This window comes from Neovison vison, chromosome 3, assembly GCF_020171115.1.
Source record: "Neovison vison isolate M4711 chromosome 3, ASM_NN_V1, whole genome shotgun sequence".
NCBI lineage: Eukaryota > Metazoa > Chordata > Mammalia > Carnivora > Mustelidae > Neogale > Neogale vison.
In genome coordinates, this window is record NC_058093.1 from 21,906,119 (window position 1) to 21,928,556 (window position 22,438).

General features: G+C 36.6%; 1 pseudogene; it reads right to left on the minus strand.

Moving 5' to 3' along the window:
- Window positions 1–398: 398 nt before the first annotated feature.
- LOC122903730 lies at window positions 399–531 on the minus strand (annotated as a pseudogene).
- Between the last annotated feature and the right edge of the window lie 21,907 nt (window positions 532–22,438).

Consider the following 22,438-nt stretch of genomic DNA (forward strand, 5'->3'; position numbering starts at 1 on the left):
TAACCTGAGCCAAAGGCAGACACTTAACCAAATGAGCCACCCAGGTGCCCTGAAGTTAAATATATATATTTTTAAAGCCCAGTGCTTCATCTAGATATTTCCAACTTGGAGATGAAGATTATATCTTATCAATCAAGAAAGGAAATATATGTTGCCATAAAACTCATAAATACATAATAATGTTTCATCTACTATGGTGAATAACCATTTCCCCTACTTCCTTTTTATTATGAATTTAATTGTTAATTTCCGCATAAATTTTCACTTATCTTGCTGAGATAGAACAGCCAAAGTATTGGGAGTGAAACTGAACCCAACATTTCACTCTGTAGTTTTATTTGGGGAAAGGAGATGATACTGTTTGTTTTAGCTGTTTACTTCATCCTATTCCTGTATCTTTAACTTTCTAAAGTCAAATAATATATTACATCTTATCTGTAAAAAAATCGGTCTTTTTTATATTTTTTTAATTAGCAATAATCGCGCCTCGGATAAACCTCGTTGGTTACGATACTGCCACTGCGCAAAGCTTTTTATATTTTTTTTAAATACCAGAAAGTTTTCACAATAGGATTCCAAATGCCTTTCAAAGTTAATTTTCAAGTTTTATACATAAGTGAGTGGGAGCCATAATTATATCTATTACAAGGTTATCTTCACTAGTAGCTTTTTTTTCTTCATGAATTGAGCATTTTCCTCTTGAACAGGACTTCCCACAGTTAGCAGAACTTGAACTTGTTATCTTTGTGTATGCAGCAGGTCTAAGACATGAGCACCGATCAAAAGAAGGTAGATTATGGTACAATAATAAACTACCATGAAATCTCAGTAACCTACTGAAGATTTATTTATTACTCATCCTCCATGTCCTCTGCAGGTCTCTAGAGGGGTTCTATTCATTATAGCCCCTCGGGGATCCAGGATAATGGAGCATCCACCATTTTGAACATTGCTACTGGGATAGAAATCTCTAGAGAGTATCACTTTAGCAATAATGTGTACCTACGTGGAAGCGATACATGCCACTTCTGTTTACAAATCATTGGCCAGAACTTGTCACAAGGAATGCCTTGTCTATTCCTGATCACAAAGGACAGGTAAATGCAGTCTTGACATGAGATGGGATAGTGAAGATCCAGAAATAGTGAGTGAACAGCAGTAATGGCCACCTCAGTTTTTGTGACCAAGGCTCCAAGGAGCAGAAAAAGCATGCTACTTTTTTTTTTTTTTTTCATATGTGCTGTTGCCTTCTGTACCCTGAAGCAAACAGCAGACACGGGCAGCTGGTAGAGAAGAGGCAGATGAGGAAAAGACTATTTCTTGCCTAAGGGCTCATGTAATCATTCTAGCACTGAAGCACGCGGACAATATACCAGAATGAATAGCTACAAAAACATTTTTCTTGATTCTTTTAATATTGGTTATCACAGGCTTTATTTCCGTTGATCTTTTCCTCATTTATATCCACAACACAGCCTCCAAGTTGTTTGGACAAATCAGATGTTATAGAATGTTAGAGAAAATGGCAGAAATACGGTATGCAAAGGAATCCACCAGAAGTGACTTTCCCCTGCCTAATACAAAAGTCCCAAGAGATGGTGTTATGATGGTAAATGTTTAACAACTCATTTCCAAACAAAGAAACCCAGATTTTGGGGCGCCTGGGTGGCTCAGTGGGTTAAGCCGCTGCCTTCGGCTCAGGTCATGATCTCAGGGTCCTGGGATCGAGTCCCGCATCGGGCTCTCTGCTCAGCAGGAAGCCTGCTTCCTCCTCTCTCTCTCTGTCTGCCTCTCTGCCTACTTGTGATCTCTCTCTGTCAAATAAATAAATAAAATCTTTAAAAAAAAAAAAAAAAAAGAAACCCAGATTTGTTGGACTTGTCCATATCTGTGGTGCAAATCCTCCCACCTGCCCTGATTTTGACCAACTACTGTGCTAACACTGAATGGGAGTTGGGAAGAGACACTCCCAACCAATGGGCTTTGACTAGCCAGTAAGTCAGGACCAGCCCTGCCTAGAGAGAAGATACTTTTCATGGAGTGTTCTTAGTGTTGTACCCACATTTCCAAAGCTATTTTCCCTTCTTTGTCTATCTGCACTCTCACAAGCACATCCCTCACAAACACCAACAGACACAATACATAAACTTCTAATACGGAAGAGAAACTTTTCTTATGTATTATTATATTTTTTTTACTCTTTTTATTAATTATTTTTAGTAACATATAATGTATTATTTACCCCAGGGGTACAGGTCTGTATATCATCAGGCTTACACACTTCACAGCACTCACCATATCACATACCCTCCCCGATGTCCATAACCCAACCACCCTCTCCACACCAACCCCCACCAGCAACCCTCTTTTTGTTTTTTGAGATTGAGTCTCTTATGGTTTGTCTCCATCCCAATCATTCATATATATATGTATATATGCACCACATCTTCTTTATCAGTTCATCTGTTGATGGTCATCTAGGTTCTTTCCATAGTTTGACTATTGTGGACATTGCTGCTATAAACCTTTGGGTGCATATACACCTTTGGATCATTACATTTGTATCTTTGGGTAAAAACCCAGTAGTGTGATTGCTGGGTCATAGGGTAGCTCTATTTTCAACTTTTTGAGGAACCTCCATGCTGTTTTCCAGAGTGGCTTCATCAGCTTGCATTCCCACCAACAGTGTAGGAGGGATCCCCTTTCTCCACATTTTCTTCAATTCCCTGCCATTTCCTGATGTTAGTTTTAGCCATTCTGATTGGTGTGAGGTGGTATCTCATTTTGGTTTTGATTTGTATTTCCCTGATGCCGAGTGATGTTGAGCATTTTTTTCATGTTTCTGCTGGTCATCTGGATGTCTTCTTTGCAGAACTGTCTGTTCATGTCCTCTGCCTATTTCTTATGTATTATTTTTAAAGCTATCTCTTAAACAATGCTGTTAGTATTTTGCATTTTACCCTGGGGAATGTTCATTTCACCTGCCCTAGAACTTGCCATCTCCCTTCAGATCTCCAGGGAAAACACAAATACCCATTCCAGAACCATAATCTCTTTATGGCTACTTCCTTTGCTACAGAAGTCACTGATTTAACCTTTGGCAATTGCAGAAGTGGGAGAATGGAAGGACTTAAATCTTTCCATTTGCTTCTTGTTGTCCCCAGATTACGCAGGTCTTGGTACAACAGATCTCTCCCTCATATTCTAGCCCTAGTTACCAACCCACCAGGTGACCCATCTCCTTCCCATCACTACCATGTCTGCAGTCAATCCCAGCCCCTTGCTTTCGCCCAGATACACCACGATCATTCAGATCTTTGTGCTTAGCATATGGAATTATTGTACCTCTAACATACACACTTTTTCTGCTTTTTCAAAACTCAACAAAACTCAGAACTCTATGTCTAGTTTTATCATTGTGAGGACACCTCACTTCTGTTTATTGGTATGGCTAACTCTCCTTTACAAGCAACCACTTTATATCACAGATATTAAAGTTTTCTAAAATTTGCCTTATATCTTGCATGTCAATATTTTTATTTGTTTTAATATAATTACATTATGTAAGTCTTACTTCTCCAATATGATAAATTCTTGCTATTATGGACTCTTAATTCTTTTCTATCTCCAATATATTTAGCATGGAGTTACATTGACATTAGGCTTTTATTAAGCTCTTAATAAAAACTTCCCAAATTAAATTATATGTCAGAATATTACTTATTATGATTCTTGTGTTTTAAAACATGGGAAATTTGAGATTAAGGGCTGAAAATTATAAAAGCAGCAAAATAGAGTTGAATACAAGTGGAAATTCAATAACTATTGAGTATTGAATAAATAAATCCTAGAAGCAAATTAATAAAAGAATATCGATAACTTCCAATTTTTTTTAGTGTAGGGATTATCCTTCAACAAACCTAATTCATCAAGCTTTTTTTTTTTTTTCTTTACTTTTTTAATTCATGCCAAGACAACTTACTGCTTGATTATATGCAGTCCTACTCTGGAAATACTTTTATTTATCTTATTGTCAGTAACTTCTTTTCCATTCACTTGCAACTATTTTTCTGCTTCTTTGAAAAACAAAGTATTTTGCTATCTAGGAAACTGAAATTAGTATTCTTAATAAAGAATCTCATAAAGAAAAAAAATGTAAGGTCTACAGTTCCAGAGAAAGTTAAAATTGTTGGGTGTCTTCTCTGGAGAAAAAAACAAAATTAAAAAAAGATAACAAGGAAACAAGTTTCAAAGGAGATGCGTATATGACTTTCATTTTACAAACTTGTTTGGAGGACGTCATTGAGAGAATGTGACTTCCAACTGACCCTGGAGCTGGAACTGGGCTCCTCACCTCCACACCCTCCCTGTGCCCTGCCCGCCCCACCCACCCCCCAGCTGTTAGAATGTAATATATTCTGCTCACCATTCTCAGAGTGGGAGCTGTTTTCAAGGTTATAGCCTGGAAAGAGCAATGTGTCATTGAGACCATGTGGATGGTCTATGTGGTTGAACCCAGCTAAAGGCTTCTGTATAAAATTTTAAGATTATGGGGTGCCTGGGTGGCTCAGTGGGTTAAAGCCTCTGCCTTTGGCTCAGGTCATGATTCCAGGGTCCTGGGATCGAGCCCTGCATTGGGCTCTCTGCTCAGCAGGGAGCCTGCTTACTCCTCTTTCTCTCTGCCTGCCTCTCTGCCTACTTGTGATTTCTGTCTGTCAAATAAATAAAAAAATCTTTAAAAAAATTTTTTTAAGATTCTGGCAGGGAAATGTGGCTCATCCTGTGGCCACATAGGACAAGCCTCATAAGTAAGTTCCCTTGTTATTAAACCTGCCACCTACCAAAATCTGGAAAGATCTGTCTCTTTCTTTGGTCTCTCCTTGACTTCCCTGTTCAAAGACCAGTGTGCAAATAAATTTATGTGTTTTTCAAACATGTAAAACCATTTATAATGAGAATACATACATAAGGGCTAAACAGCTGTGAAGTTAACGGATTTAGGGCAAATCAGGGAAGCTCGCATGAAGAGCCAATGTTGAACCCAGTCTTGAAAGAAGTGTAGTAGATTTATAAGAGAGATGTGCCTTTTCAAAATTAAGTGTAGAGAAAATGTAAAATTATTTTTAGAGATAAAAGAAAAAGTAATTGAGCACTAGCTATTTATAGGGATGTTATAGAATAGAGTGCTATTTAACAGTAATAGTATTAGTAATAATAATAATATCTAGTGACGCCTGGGTGGCTCAGTCAGTTAAGTGTGTGGCTTTTGATTTCCATTCTGGTCACCTCAGTGACCAGATACGCAGCCCACGTTGGGCTCAGTGATCAGTGGAAGTAGTGTCTTGGCTTGGATTCATTCCCCCTGCCCCTCCCAATTGCTTCATGCCTGTGTGTGCACTCTCTCTCAAATAAATACATCTTTTAAAAAAAGCAACAATAGCTAAGTAAGACATATTCACTGCAATACAAAAATCAAGCCGATGAATAATAAAGATGTTCATGGCTATACTTGGGAATCCAGAATGGGAGAAATCTTGAGGTTCTTACCTGAGAAGATTAAATAAATAACAGGAAATTACTGTAGGCTTTTCAAGGGAAAAATACTATATAAAAATAATATCGAAATAGTATTATGCTGTTTTAGTATCTTAGGTAGAATAATTTGGTTGAAAGTTGATTTAGGAAATGCCCTATAAAACGTGTCCACATATTTAACTGCTTTGGGGCATATTTTTATTTTAGTGCCGTCTCTATAAAACACCACAAGTTTAAGGTACAAATTTAATATCTCAATAAATAATCTGGTTAAAATCACTAATTTCAGGGAAGAAAAATGCCAAAAACGTGTATTTGTTGAAGTGACATCTTTATTTGTCTTCTTAACCTCACTGGGACCTCAGGGATCTCAGAGCTAAATTTAATGTTTAAGTACAGTGAATATTTTGTATAAGATTTCTGATATGATTGTCTCTGTATATTTATGTGGTTTTAATTTTTTTTCTACTTACATAAGAACTATACTAAGTACACAGATATTTATGCTTCAATTAAAATCTTTTAGGAAGATAACCAAATTATAGAGTGAATCTTCCCTCCCCTCTTTCCACACACACATTCTGTGAAAAAAATAGGGACATTTTACAAATCATTCTCTCCTTCATGCCCTCATCAGCTGCATGTCAGTAATCCAAACTGTTAAGAAAAGTTAACTTTCAGGCTGAGTCTTAAACATTCTAAGATTTAAAGGCAAGGAGGATAAACTTTTATTCCTTAAATATCTCTTCAACTTCTACCTAATTCATGAAACTCATTTAATGGGAAACAAACATGCTTAAAATAGTATTTTAAAATGATAGTAAATTTTTTCAAGATAATCAAGATGCAAGAGCATTATATTTTTTAATCAAAATAAAATATGGTCCAATTTCCATCCATGATGATTAGTAGGAAGTCCCATATCGGTCATTTGGCAGGCCTCTCCCCTCTTTCTTGGAGAAAAAAATAAGCAAACAAAACCTTGGGGCTCATACAGTCCAAAGAAGTAACCGGGTCTTCTGTCTTCAGCTATTAGGCAACTTTTCTAGACTCTTTGGTTTGGCTTAGACTTGCTCCATATGAAAACAGGTACCTCTCCAACTATATTAGCCACCTCCATATTAAACCCTGCTGCAACAGAACCCCCTAGCAGGTAGGGTGTTACCTCCATACACTCATCTCCATGCCCATGGTCTTCTTCAGTGATTCAGAATTGGAGCATTCCCTAATTCCTGCCACCCAAGAAAACCTGCCACTGACTCTCAGTGTCTTAAATCCAATCACATTCTCTCAAACCAACAACTTACCTAGCCTTCACCTCTTATCTTTTAGGGTAGCCAGATTGATATTTTGATAGGTTTAACCTTTCAAGGCACGTTTCAGCATTGGTGGTGAGGGGGTACAGGGAGACACATTATCCCATAGGCAATTAAAAAGTGTATTCTATTAGGCAGCTTCCATTTTTTTCTTTATTTTGTTTAGTATTGTATCTCCAGCACTAAGGACAGTGACTTCATATATCAGGCTCTCAACTAATATGTGAAGAAGGAAGGAAAGAAGGAAGAAAGGTAAGAGGGAAGGAAGGAAGGGGAAGACAAAACTCAGAAACGAAAAGATATGACAGTATCCTCAACCATTTGTAACAGAGTAACAAATTTAATATCTCCATAGACAATCTGGTTACAATCAAACCTGGAATTGAAAAGAACTTTAAAGGTCAGTATTGCGTATAGCAGTTCTCAAGCATGAGAGGAACACCCACTTGGGGACACATTTGGAAATGTTTACTGGCATTTTTGGATAGCACAAGGACTGGAAGATACTAATGGCATTTGATCCCCAGGAGGTAAAGATACTAGCATGTTGCAGTGTGTGCAACACTCTTGTACAACAAAACCTTGCTCTTCCAAAAACCCAATAGCATTCCCAGGAGGACATTAGGAGAAGGAAAGGAAAAATGAAAGGGGAGAAATTGGAGAGGGAGATGACCATGCCAGACTGTGGACTCCAAGAAACAAACTGAGGGTTTCTTTTCTTTTCTTTTCTTTTCTTTTCTTTTCTTTTCTTTTCTTTTCTTTTCTTTTCTTTTCTTTAAAGATTTATTTATTCATTTGACAGATAGAGATCACAGGTAGGCAGAGAGGCAGGCAGAGAGAGAGAAAGAGAGGAGGAAACAGGTTCCCTGCTAAGCAGAGAGCCAGATGTGGGGCTCGATCGCACGACCCTGGAATCATGACCTGAGTTTAAGGCAGAGGTTTTAATCCACTGAGCCACCCAGATGCCCCGCAAACTGAGGGTTTTAGAGGAGAGGGGAGAGGGAGGGATGGGTTGGCATGGTGATGGGTATTAAGGAGGGCATGTATTGCATGGAACACTGTGTATTATACGTAAAAAATGAATCTTGGAACACTACATCAAAAGCAAATGACGTACTGTACTGTATGGTGACTGACATAACATAATAGAGTAAAAAGAAATATTTGAATAATCCTACCCATCTTTATACTTAAATCCTCTCTATAGTAACACTGTCAAGTGGTCTTCCAGGTTATACCTTTAGGTCTAAACACTCCTCCCAATAGGGAACATGCAAACTCCAAGTTTGTTACTTCCTTCAGGTGTTTTGATTTTTTTTTTATTTTTTCCAATTTATTAATTTTCAGCAGAACAATATTCATTATTTTTTCACCACACCCAGTGCTCCATGCAAACCGTGCCCTCTATAATACCCTCTACCCGGTACCCCGACCTCCCCCCCCGCCCCTTCAAAACCCTCAGATTGTTTTTAGAGTTCATAGTCTCTCGTGATTCACCTCCCCTTCCAATTTCCCCCAACTCCCTTCTCTTCCCTAACCCCCCATGTCCTCCATGCTATTTGTTATGCTCCACAAATAAATGAAACCATATGATAATTGACTCTCTCTGCTTGACTTATTTCACTCAGCATAATCTCTTCCAGTCCTGTCCATGTTGCTACAAAAGTTGGGTATTCGTCCTTTCTGATGGAGGCATAATACTCCATAGTGTATATGGACCACATCTTCCTTATCCATTCGTCCGTTGAAGGGCATCTTGGTTCTTTCCACAGTTTGGTGACCGTGGCCATTGCTGCTATAAACATTGGGGTACAGATGGCCCTTCTTTTCACTACATCTGTATCTTTGGGGTAAATACCCAGTGCAAAAGTGCTAGGTGTTTTGATTATTAATTAGAGTGAGATACACCCACAGAGTGGAAGGTGTAGAGTCACGTGGATATGAATTTAAAGCACTCCAGCATTTTCCTTTCCAACTTAAATTAACTGAAAACTTTTCCACCTAAACAGAACAGTTTCCTAACTCTGCATTAATTCATTCATATGGCACTTCATCAAGGCATTCAAAGATAGCTGCATAATTCTATCTAAATTTCCTTAATTCCTAAGAAAAATCCTGTTTCAATTTTTTATATAATTCTATTCTATTCTCCTCATTTTGCTTTTGCTTTTGTCTCTCTTAAGACTGTCTAAATCCTAAAGTGTAGGGCCCTGAGTAGAACAAATATTCCAGGCAAAGCAGGAAACACACAGAAAAAAGTAAAACTTTTACCTGAATCATTCTCGATGTTTGACTTCTTCTAATGCATCCCATTAATAATTTTATCCATGTTTGCCATCCTCCTTTATTCTTTTCTCATGCTGAATTCAGTATGGACAAAAATCCTTGAGTTATTTTTTCTACATGTTCTATGGCTAAAGCCATACCTCCATAATCCTACCCTCATAGTGTTCTATTTTAAGATCCATTTTATTCTTGTAATATTCATTTTATTGGATTCTTTCATCAGTACGGTCTGTAAAAATTTTCTCTCGGTCTATTGTAAAACCATCTCAGCATTATTTCATCTCTAAATTTGATGTAGGTATCTGCAGTCTCCTCAGTGAAAAGCCAGTAATTTTTATTATGGCACTGCTCTGTCCGGAGCCGTATGACAAGCCACTGGACACTCTTTCAACTAACATACAATTACTATGTCACCCAAGTACTTATCCTTTGAATTTTTCCTTTAAACATCTCAAATCACTCCATCTTGGCCATAAAGATATTACATATTTAACAAGTGTGCAGCTGAATTCCATATAGACCTTCCCCACCATGTTTTTCCAGGCCTAACAATGTGTTTGCTTAAAAAAAAAAAAAAATGGGGCTCCTGGGTAGCTCAGTCTGTTAAGTGTCTGCCTTTTGGTTTAGGTCACGATCCCAAGGTCCTGGGATTGAGCCCCACATAGGTCTCCGTGCTCAGTGGAGAACCTGCTTCTCCCTCTCTCTCTGCATATTGATCTGCCTACTTGTACTCTCCATCTCTCTGTCAAATAAATAAATAAAATCTTTAAAAAACATGCGACATGAATGTGACCTCTGTTGCATCCTGCTCAATACTGATTGCTCACCTTGCTGTTTACAAACGATCCTTCTATGAGTGTTAGATAATCTTGCCTATGGTCAAAGCCAAGGTCACTAGACTATAGTTTGTGAAAAGTTTCCACTTCTTTTTGGAAATATAAAAGGTATTCTTCTATATTCAGATTTATTCAGCTTGTCACAATATCCTAAATTATCCAATATCATAAAAAATAATTCTGTGTTATTGATTGTAGTTTAGTGGTAAGAATGTAAATAGTCTGGATCTAGAAGACAAGTCCATTTCAGTCAGCCCAGTCTTCCCAGGACCCATTCCCTGAGCTTTGGCATCAGGTCTCTGTAACCAATGTACTTCTGAGCTTTACATCCTGAAGAGCTTTCTTTTTAAACAAAGAAGTAGCAGCTAATAGATAACAAGGAGTCCTTGCTTTTTCTGGGTCATTTAGTATAAAGCAGTGACTAAAAGTACAGGCTTTGAAATCACAACGCTAAGTTTTCATCAGACCTCACGATGTACCACCATTTTCCAGCTCTGTAATCTTAGCAAATCTACTTTCCCTCACAGGACTTCAGTTTTCTCATTTGCAAAGTACAGATGATTATAGTTACTACACATGGTTATTGTAGGTATTCAACATAATCATGGTGGTCAAGTTCATAACACAGTGGCTGTCACTTAGATAGTGTTGCTTTTTCATCAATGTTAAATCAAAGATCTAGTTTGTTTTAACTTATTCTTGATTATCTTCTTGCTTTTGTCACACAATTAAATATTAATCTTTCAAATATGTTTAACAGCATTTTAATCAAAGGGAAATGACAGATTTTGTGCACTTCTGTCTTTTTGTGATGGAGAAAATATTAGAATCACAGGGATATAATTGGGGGTATTTGGTAGCAGTTCCAAAGAATAGAAAAGAAAAAAAATTGAGCTGAATAGACATACTATGGAAACAAAGGTTAACATTGCCTGTTTCTTAATTTTGGTAGCTTTTGCTTTCTTCTTCATTTGTGGAAGAACCAGATACAATCTGCATTGATTTCAGTAGTAGAAAAACTGAATGGGTATGAAGTTCATGAAGGAACATGATGTCAGAAGCCAATATACTCACTTTCAAAACTTGTCAAAGGGCTCTGCTTATAATCACAGTAACAAACTAAATATATCCAACTGAAGAATAATAAGTCAAAATGTTCCTAATTAAAGCCTAACCAACATGCCTGTTCTTCTTACTCTAAATAAATACATAAGTAGAGTTTTCTGAAACATTTTGACTTTTTGAAAAAGTACATAAAGATTGCAAAAGTGGGGGTGTGGAACCATAGGACAAGATGCAGAACTAGAAGATCTCTCTATTATGAAGCAACCAGAGAACACTGAAGCCTTTAGAACAGCTGTGAAGATTGAGGACACGGATAACAAATCAACAGGACGAGGAGGTCTTATCTAGGTGAAAGAGCTCTTTATGAACGCAACAAGGGAAGTTTAAGCTCTTAATTTTTTCACTGAAAAATTGAAATACCCTGATTTCTCTATAATCTTTACTCAGTGTCTATACAAGGGAGGGCTATATATATATATATATATATATATATATATTTTAAGATTTTATTTATTTATTTGACAGAGAGAGATCACAAGTAGGCAGAGAAGCAGGCAGAGAGAGAGGAGGAAGCAGGCTCCCCACTGAGCAGAGAGCCCAATGCGGAACTTGATCCCAGGATCCTGGAATCATGACCTGAGCAGAAAGCAGAGGCTTTAACTCTGCTTTCGGGAGGACCATATTAAAATGAGGTCTTTTTTATGCTCTCTAACTGAGCATCATTATGGATGAAGATTTCCCAAAGTTGAATCCTAAAAGATCAAACAACTGATTGATCTATCTATCATCTATTTGTCTCTACCTCTATTTCACTCTCCTTAAAACGTAAATAAAAACATACATACACTTAAATCCATAGATATTTTTTGTCAGTATCTTTTTTTTTTTTTTGGCAGGGAGGCAAAGAGTAAAGAAAATGATGGAAAATCACTATTAGGATAAATGAGGTATGGATTCTGGTAATTTTTATTTAAGAAACAATAGGAATAAGTGTGTGGGTTTTTTTTTTCAATTGGTATGTTTTGAATGATGAAGCTTTAATGGGAGGAGGAACAATCTACATGAATCAAGACAATGGCCCTTGAGTGTTAATATTGTTCTTTTTTCTTTGGCTTTTGTGTGATGAACCATTTATAATTTTTAAAAAAGCTACCTGGGAGGACAAATGTAATAATGTCTTGGAGCCCTAGGCAGAAAAGCACCATATAATTATAATTACATCTTTAAAATATTATTACCACAGTTCTGTCCTAAAATTTTTGTTACTTACAGGGAAATCCTTTTGTAGCTGAATCCCCCTGGCTATACTGACTGCTTCTTCCTCTTCCATCTAGAAATGTTCTAAATGAGCTGAATACGGTCTCTCGGTGAAGCAGAGTGTTTCCCTCTGGAAAGCTGCTGGATTAGGGGTACTTCACCTTTCTGAGTCGGGTATGTACAAATTGACAGTAAAGATTGGAAAGGAAGGGAAAGTGAGCTGACTGGAACTTCTCTCTTAAGGTCTTAGATACCATTGTTCACTGAATTTGTTCTAATTAATATGGTTAAGTTCTAGGATCTAAAATGAAGATAATTTCTTATTGAAATAGAAATATTTACAAATAAGACCCGAGGACAGTTGTGTTTTTTTAGGAGATGAGGGTGCTTGTCTCTTAAATAATTTATTTATCATTTCAATAAATATTAACTGAATGTACTCTGTACTAATTCCTGGTGACACAATGACAAGCAAAACTTGGAAGTTGCAGTCTCATAGCAAAACAGACTGATCAGGTGTAATATCACAATCCCTTCAAGCAAAGGGAGTACGCAAAGAAGTACAGTGTCCTGAGATTCTACAACAGGTGTCCGGATCTCATTAGAGGGGTCGTGGTGTTTAGAGAAGGTTATCCTGAAGAATATACATATGAGAACGTCCATATTATCTCATTCTTTTTAGCAAAAGTCACTCTGTCATCTAATTATGTTTTTCTTTGTTCTCAAAACACCTTCTATGATAGGTTACAAGACGAGGACAAGAGAAGCCACTTTATACTGGAAATTTCCAGTCCCCTCTCTAGCTTGCTGAAGAATTAAAAATGTTATGGGTGGGTATTACAAAGTATTAATATAATTGGCTCAATGAGCAATTAAACTTTAGCTCCTAAGGAATGTCACTGGGACTCATTAGACCGAGCCTTGACTTAGTCTCCCTGTTGTCATGCTGTGAGTCCTAGAAACCAGAGTGGATATTATTTTCATCTACTGATTGAAAATGAGGAAGTCAATAAGACAGTGTTTTCTAAACAATTCAATGGAACTCTTCCCACATAAACATAAAGCAGAAATGATCTCAGCATTCTTATTAGCAGTTCTAGAATGCAGCCAAAGGCTGTGTTCATAGAGACCAAGGTCTTGCGAACTGTAAATGACCCCAGAGTAGGCCATGATTTACTTATCCTTGTGGGAAAAGTTTCCATTGCCACTATATCCATTCTGCAAATAATGTTCATTTCTGTTTCTGTCATTCAAAGTATCTTTCATGAGTTCTTTTTTCCATTTTTAAAACATAGGGCACATGAAAGATGCTATATAAAGTCAAATTCATTTTTATAATCTCTGATGGCATCTTCATCCTGCAACTGCTATTCTGGGATTTTGTAGCCACAACACAAAGAATAGCAATCAACAGCAGAATGCAAGATGAGATTAGAATCTGTGCCTAATCACCAGACCCAGCAGCTTCAGTGGGACTCATGCTTTGCCTTCTAACTGTCCATTTGTAGAAAATGCAAATAACCTTTTAATGACAATGTGTAATCAGTAACTTAATTCTTCTTCTTTTTTGCTCTGGAGTTTAATCAGAATCTCCAAAAGGTCAATATTTTTTATTTGGAATAGACCACTTCTACATGAACTTAAAATGAGGGGCCCATTAAAGTTTTTGTGGAGGAAAATTTCAAAATGGTGATACCAATTCTGTTGTTTGGAAATGTTTTACCTTCATACTGAATTCACAAACAAATTCCATATTTACAACTAAAAAATGAAAATGAATTAAAAATAGTCATTATTAATACCTTTCTATCAGAAGTCCTTAAACACTAACAACTTTATTGATTGATTGATCTGTTTATTTATTAAGATACTGGAGTCTAAAACTACCCAAATATTAAACTGCTTGTCAATTCTATGTACTTTCCTTAGTGAGGAAACCAGGATTAAGTGATTTGAACAAGGTCGCAAAAATTGTGCAGCAGCAAGTCAGAGAGTATAATTCTGTGTTCTTCATTTGAACAGTCTGATAAGCATAATCAACTCTACCACCTCTTACCACCTCCCTGAATTAAATAAGGATATCTCTTTTGCTGTAAAAAATACTGTGGTCACACACCACTTTGATGGTCCTCCTAAGGTCAAAAATAATCCCATTAGAATGAGTTAGGGATATTAAAATAATCCTTTTGATCTCAATTTTTTTGTGATATCCAGTGTAATTCTTTATTCAACTCATTCACCCATTAACTAATTCAATGAATATTTATTAAGAGATATTATACACCAAACACTATACTTGGTCCTAGTCAGATTTATAGATCTCTCATTAAAAATTCTTAAAAATTTAAATCATATGTTTAGTGTTTTAAATTGTACTTAAGGAAAAAGAGAATTTCAAACCAGTTCTTTTTGTATCAAGAATAGGATTTCAGGATTTCCTTTCCTGCTTTGCCTTCTTTGTCCATGAAATATCTCTTTTGTTTTCTGAAACTTCCTATTCCACAGCTGAGGGTTATGATCAGACGCTACAAATGAGCTATGAGCTTTTTGTGCATTTGCTCTGGATGAAATGGTATCATGACTTATGGCACCAAAGTGGATGGGAAAAGGGAATAAGAAAGCAATAGTCAAGAAATGCTAGTGAATTGTTCTTAACTTCTAAAATTTAACAAAATAATTCAGCCTGTTCTCAAGTCCCCTTACCCCTAACCCTGGTTAAAAAAATAACAATAAATAAATAAAACCTATGATATGGTGACTGCTCAATTTTGCCTTTTTAAGAGATTAGGAAAATTTTAATGTCAAATGATGAAGCTCATTGTTGACCCTTTCAATATCCCTCACACAGAGTTAATCGTTTCCATTCTGTACTTCTGTGCTTGCTAGTGAGTTTGTTACTGTATGCATAGCCCTATTGCTGCCTTTATAACTGATTTATAAACATTTGCTTTGGAATGTATTTTTATGTGTATTTCTTTACTAGACTCAAGCTTCTTGAGAACTATAATGTTGTTTTATTCATATTATATGTCCAAGCCCTACTGTAATGCATGTCACATAATCATAATCAAATAAATGTGGATTGAATAAAATGAGTTAAATTAATTTCAGTTCTCTTCAATATTTTCTTCAGAGGTAAGAATACTCCCAATATAAACAGTACAATTACTGGTAAGTTGTAGCTGTATATCAATTCATGCTAGTACAGAAGCTTTAGAAAGTAATGCTGCTTATAGGGTACTTTCTATATGAGTACTCCCCACACTACCTATGACCAATTTCTTCCTCCCCCGATAGATCTCTGGGAAGAATCGTGTAATGTCTAATTTACTTTTTCGATAGATAACTTGAGCCCTGAAAGGAAGACTGCTTCTGTGGGTTGATGAGGAATATTACAAAACCTTTTGGATACTGACATAAAGATGAGAATCTTCAGAGATGGAGCCAGTTAAATCTCATTTTCTGGTTCATGGTTGCCACCAATCCAAGCTCAGTTTAGATTGGAGGAAAGGTAGCAAGTGCGAAAACTCAGAAAAGTATTTTAATAGCTTATGAGTCAGCCTTGTCTCTTTCAGCCACTGTTGCATCTGCTGTGACTAGTTCTCAGAGTTTTGTGTTATTCTCCTATGACTAAATTCCAGTTTTCTTTCCTATATCTGCAGCAGCGCGGTTCCAGTCTATACTTACATTCTCAGTTCACTGCTTTGATCCCCTAAAAACTGTCTCAGCTCCTCTGGTTCCCAGGCCTTTTTTTTTTTTTTAAAGAAATTTTATTTATTTATTTGAGAGCAAGAGCCTGAGCAGACGGGAGGGGCAGACTACCCCACTGAGCAGGAGCCCCAGGTGGGGCTTGATCCCCAGACTCCTAGATTAGGACCTCAGCCAAAGACAGACACTTAACCAACTAAGCCACCCAGGCTTCCCATCCCAGGTCTTTCTTATACTCTTACAAGATCAGGTGTCTTTACAGGAATTTCATTGTTACTGATACCAGTTCTCCTGCTTGGACCTAAAAGTCATAATCCTGTGTTCTGGTCCATTAGCACTGTCTCTGACATTATCTACTGTGCATCACAAATATGGATGACCTCCCACATTGGTTATATAGTTTCCTTTCCTTATAGCTTGACATTCTAGTGCCCTTCTAATACCTGTTATTTCTGACCCATTCTTTCAGCTGTCTGCTCTCGGATCCCAACCATTCCTAGAAAGGTGAGTTCTGCTACTTGATGACCACACTTAACTAGCATGACTGGCTCCTGAAGTCATTTCCAAAAGACAGCACGGATTTCTGAATGCCCAGGTCCTCACCAGAGTTGCTTTGCAAACAACCTGCAGGTAAATGTATAAATACCGAAGCTCAGAACTTTGAATAGGAGAAGTTCAAAGACTCGTTCTTCGACTTATGTTTTTCTGGCTGGTGTTACGTGAATAAAGAGAAATCATAATCTTCTGGAACAGAAATGCTAGATTCGGAGTTCAGTACTGGCTGCTTCTACAGTATCTGAGAGAAAATTCATCTTTCCATTCTTCTTTAGAACCATTTGGAATTTATGATGATTCCATTCACTGAGTTTTTGTGTGCTTTGTTTTTTTTTCTTAAGATTTTATTTATTTATTTGAAAGAGAGAGAAAGATCAAGAGCAGTGGAAGGGAGAGAGAGAAGTAGACTCCCCTTGAGCAGGGAACCCAAAGGGAGCTCAATCCCAGGACCCTGGAATCATGACCTGAGCAGAGGCCAATCACTTAACCGACTGAGCCACCCAGGTGCCCTGGGTCCATGCACTCTGACGAATAATTTGTTTTCTACTTTCGTGTTTGTTTCTGTTAAGAAATCACAATTGTTAATGCACACCTCTGCTTGGTTATCATTTGACCAAGTGCTTTAGTTTTACTTCATCTCTTTTTTCTCATAAAAATCTTTATTATTTCTGCTCATCTCTCAGATTCTTTATTTTTCTTTTTTAACTTTTCTCAGGGTGCACATAGTTTCCAGCAATGAGTTTATCAGAATCACAGAGAATAGGGAAAAGATTAACCATTTTATTTCAAGTGTTATTTACCCAGTTGCTTATTGAAAATCGTATATGTTTTCTTTGTCTTAAAATCCATAAAGAGAACATATTAAAGTAGTGAATCATACCTCCCACTGGCATTAATGTCCTTCTCTGCAAGCTTGTGAAGCCATTTTGAACATATGCATAAATTCAGATGTTGTGATATAATAGCTTGGGGAATTAGGCAGCCTTTTTCATTTGGTTCTGTAAATAACAAGAAAAAGATAAAATGATTTTATCATTAAAAAGCACCCTCTGGTTCAGATCCCTGAAAATAATAGTTCATTTTCCTAAGTAATAAAATGTTCAATGGTTTCTTTTATAGAACATTGGTTTCTTATTGAAATTTAACATTTCAATAAGGATCCATTATTTGAAATATGCAATCAAGGAAGTGGGTACATAGACTATATTATGATTTAAGTAATATCTGAGAAACATCAAGCAAGTGAAGTCTCTCAGGTATTTAATTCCTTAATTAAAATATAACATAAATTGCTACTGGAAATGGACTAGGCCATAGAAACACACCCATCTCAAATCCAGAGTCAAACTGTGAATCTTTTTTTTTTTCAACTTAGGTGAAAAAGAGAATTATTCTATATGCAAAACCTAGATATTATATCCATTAAGAAGAGGAGAAAAAATATAACTGTTTGAATACCATTTTATAAAAAGAGATATTCAATTATAGGATTAGCTTTTTTGAATAAATACTGCATTAAAATTTCTTCTAATTTAATAAAATTATGGTTGGAGTTATATGATAGCTTCTTGAGGAAAAGCGTTTTTATTTCTCAAAATTAAAATTTTGCAAATGTACAAGGGATATGTGAAATCCAAAGGTCTAGGAACTTTTTGTGAGAACCATAGGAAAAGTGAGGAGGCTATATGTCATAGATTCATATTGAAATGCTAGAAGCTAAGCTTACAGTTATTTACAGTGTTCTTATTTCTCACAAGTAAAACTCCAGCAAAATAAAAGTATTCCTAGCAAAACATTTAAAATGAAGGCATCCTTGCAGATTGCTTTGCATTTGAATGATTTTATTCCCTTTATACTCTCAAAAGGCATTACATTAAATATTAATGCAACATTTTGCTCCTGTTATTGTTCACTTTCACTTCTACTAAACATTAACTTCTCAGCTTATCCAAAAAAAGATGTAGATGAGAAACGGTATTTAGTGATATAATATAGCCAATCTCAAGTTATCATATTAGCTCCCACATGCTATTTATTGTATAATGTTGGCAACTCAAAGGACTGACACTATTCACATGAAGTTATCACCAATATACTTCTTTGCTTACCATAGCATGCTTCTTTTCTATTATTCCTTTCAAAGATACTATTGCTGAAATGGATGTAATTATAATACAAAATAGAGAGCATTGGTGTCGAAGCACTTTTTGCTTCTTTTTCTGGTGAAGACGGAAAGTATAATAGAAATACGCTTTCTAATCAAGATTCCTCTTTCTTATGGAACAGGACATTAGTTATGGAAGCTATTTCAATAATAAAAGCATTAAGTGCAAGGCTTCCCAGAATAATAATAATGTAACAAAAATAATTATGACAATGAAGAATTTTAAAACTCTAAAATTTCACTTCCCAACCATTATTAAAATTCCAACTTCAAAATATATGCAGTATTTCACTTGGCCCTCATATTGGCTAAAGAATCAACAAAACAATACATTAATCTTGGATAGCTGAGAAGCTCCATTCAGCTCTTGCCTCATGAGCAGAACTGTGTCAAGTCATTTGGCTCTGTATCTGCCCTTCATTAACAATATTATCTTCAACTTTTTTTTTTTTTAACCTTTTTAAGCCTCAGTTTCTACATCTGTCATGCAGGTCTATCATAGAACTGACCTGTGAATGCAAAATGATAACATAACAACATTTCCTGGCCCATTTCAACTAATGGACACTGGATATTACACAATGAATTTTCCCCTCAAATCTTCCATTTGGGAGTATATTCTTTATCCAGGGGTGAGGTAGTACAGGATATGCCATTCTCCCCTTCAATAACAAATACCTATTGGCTCAGTGCCTACTTTGTGACAACTGGTGGATCTTGTTACTATTAAACCAAAAATACATGAAATACAGATGATACATTCAAGGATTAGGGAAGTTCACTGGAGAAGCATGTTACCTACCCAGGGTCCTGAAGGATTATAATTTCTCCAGGGATATAAAGTTCATGTGACATAATTTATTATGCATCAATTCTAAGGCACAGTCTGAAAGGAGAAGAGTAAATACAAGGACAAACCCTGGTGAGTATGCTAATATATATTTTTATTATTTTTTTGGAGGAAATAGGTGTAGCTAATACTACAGTTAGGACAAATATTTCCCTTTCTCAGTATGGATTTAGACTTTACCATCTCTATGAATTATTGGTTTGAGGAACTATGTATGAAAGCATCTTTTATAATTACTCTTTTAATTATAGCCCAGAAACCAAGGAAAAAGAAAGAGAATTTTTTTTTTTTGGTCAAATTTGGTGGGAAATATCAGCCTATATGAAGTCTTAGAGTACTCAAACCTGTTCAAGAATGCATGTCTAAACACCCAAAGAACAAGTAATCCAATCAAGAAATGGGCAGAGGACATGAACAGACATTTCTGCAAAGAAGACATCCAGATGGCCAACAGACACATGAAAAAGTGTTCCATATCACTCGGCATCAGGGAAATACAAATCAAAACCAAAATGAGATATCACCTCACACCAGTCAGAATGGCTAAAATCAACAAGTCAGGAAATGACAGATGCTGGCAAGGATGCGAGAAGGGGGAACCCTCCTACACTGTTGGTGGGAATGCAAGCTGGTGCAACCACTCTGGAAAACAGCATGGAGGTTCCTCAAAATGTTGAAAATAGAACTGCCCTATGACCCAGTAATTGCACTACTGGGAATTTACCCTAAAGATACAAATGTAGTGATCCAAAGGGGCACATGCACCTGAATGTTTATAGAAGCAATGTCCACAATAGCCAAATTATGGAAAGAACCTAGATGTCCATCAACAGATGAATGGATCAAGAAGATGTGGTATATATACACAATGGAATACTATGCAGCCATCAAAAGAAATGAAATCTTGCCATTTGCAACAACATGGATGGAACTAGAGCGTATCATGCTTAGCGAAATAAGTCAAGCAGAGAAAGACAGCTATCATATGATCTCCCTGATATGAGGAAGTGGTGATGCAACATGGGGGCTTAAGTGGGTAGGAGAAGAATAAATGAAACAAGATGGGATTGGGAGGGAGACAAACCATAAGTGACTCTTAATCTCACAAAACAAACTGAGGGTTGCTGGGGAGAGGAGGGTTGGGAGAAGGAGGGTGGGATAATCGACATTGGGGAGGGTATGTGCTTTGGTAAATGCTGTGAAGTGTGTAAACCTGGTGAGTCACAGACCTGTACCCCTGGGGATAAAAATACATTATATGTTTATAAAAAATAAAAAATTAAAAAAAAAAAAAGAATGCATGTCTAAAAACCCCGAGTGACCTCCTGCTCTTCACACTTTCTCATATGCAAACAAACACAGCACAGTGTATTTCATTTTAGACTAAGCCACTTGGTCCTGAGAGCATTCACTGTTCTATATTGTTAGAGTTAAAAGATTGAATTGGAAAAAAAAAAAAAAAAAGATTGAATTGGCTGGGGTAAATCCATTATGGATTGTGTTTCTCCTTCCAGGTCCCTACTCAATGAAGGAAGGTCTTGTTTCCCCAGCTGCTGGGAGTTCTGACCCTTAAGGATTTTCTCAGGAATAGAAAGCAACTTTGCTCATGGTTATGTCTCTACCCTGGGAGACCCAGTGTAGTGGGCCCATGTTTCATTTTAGGATCATAGAGAAGCTGGTCTTGACCCTATTTGACATTACACGGAGAGGACATTCTAGCACCATAGCTTCCTGTGGAGTTGGCCAGTCTTCAGATCTACTTCACAGATTTACTTCTTCTTTTGCCACTCCTACTTCCTTCCCTTTTATCTATGGGAGCTGATTTCTAGAGGTCATCTTTTCAGAAGTGTGCTGTGTGCAAAATTCCACCCCTGAGTCTGATTTCCAAAGAGATAACCTAAAACAATCCTTTGGTAAGACCAAGCCAAATGATGAGAAAGAATTCCTGAGGAAGGGCAAAATCTTTGTCACAAAGACATTCTCTTTTCTCTCTTGGAATCCAAAGAAGTTATTGGCCTTAAGACAAAAGAACAAGGCTGTGGGATAATCTAACCCTTTATTCCATTCTTTTGGACTGCTGTCACAGGTGTATTTACCTTACACTTGGATATGTTTTTCCCTGTGCTGTGTTTGCCTTCAGTAACTCCAGACCTTGGTAAATTTTACATTACCAAAATAGCTATAGAAGGTGACTTGGGAGAGAGTAAGAAACTGAAATGGTAGAAGTGTGACCTTTTCAATATCATACTTATGCTGAAAACTACAGAGCAGTAACAAGTCACACCAGAGGGGGACAAAGTCCTTGAATTTCAGGATTGACAAAAAGATATTAAGAGCTGGCTCGAGTAACGCTGGGAGTGAGGGGAAGGAGGTAATCACATGGCCAGCAGAAGCAACACCCAGGTGGCTGAATCAAGGTGAAGGGAGGCCGATCTTGACTGCCCCTAACAGCCAATCTTTACTGTCCCTAATATATGTACGTACAGGGGAAGAGAGACGGAAGTGTTACCATTCTACCCACTGTATTCCAGACCCTGTGTTAGGGGATAATATAGCCACAAATTAAACATACTTGGCTCTTAAAATTCACTAGCGTTTTGGTATTATTCCTACATAAAATGGTGATTAATATTTTTATTCCATGGAATACAAAAGCATACAAATTTCTTCTGATTTCACTTGCTATAACACATTTATAAAGATACTCACATAAACTCATATGTACTATAAAATATGAACCTGGAAAAATAACTTATCATAAATGTCATTTATTAAAATATGTATGTATTGTATATGTATTACTATAATGTGTTTATTAAAATATATATCTTATTTTTGAATGCTTTTTAAAATTAGTTGAAAAGCA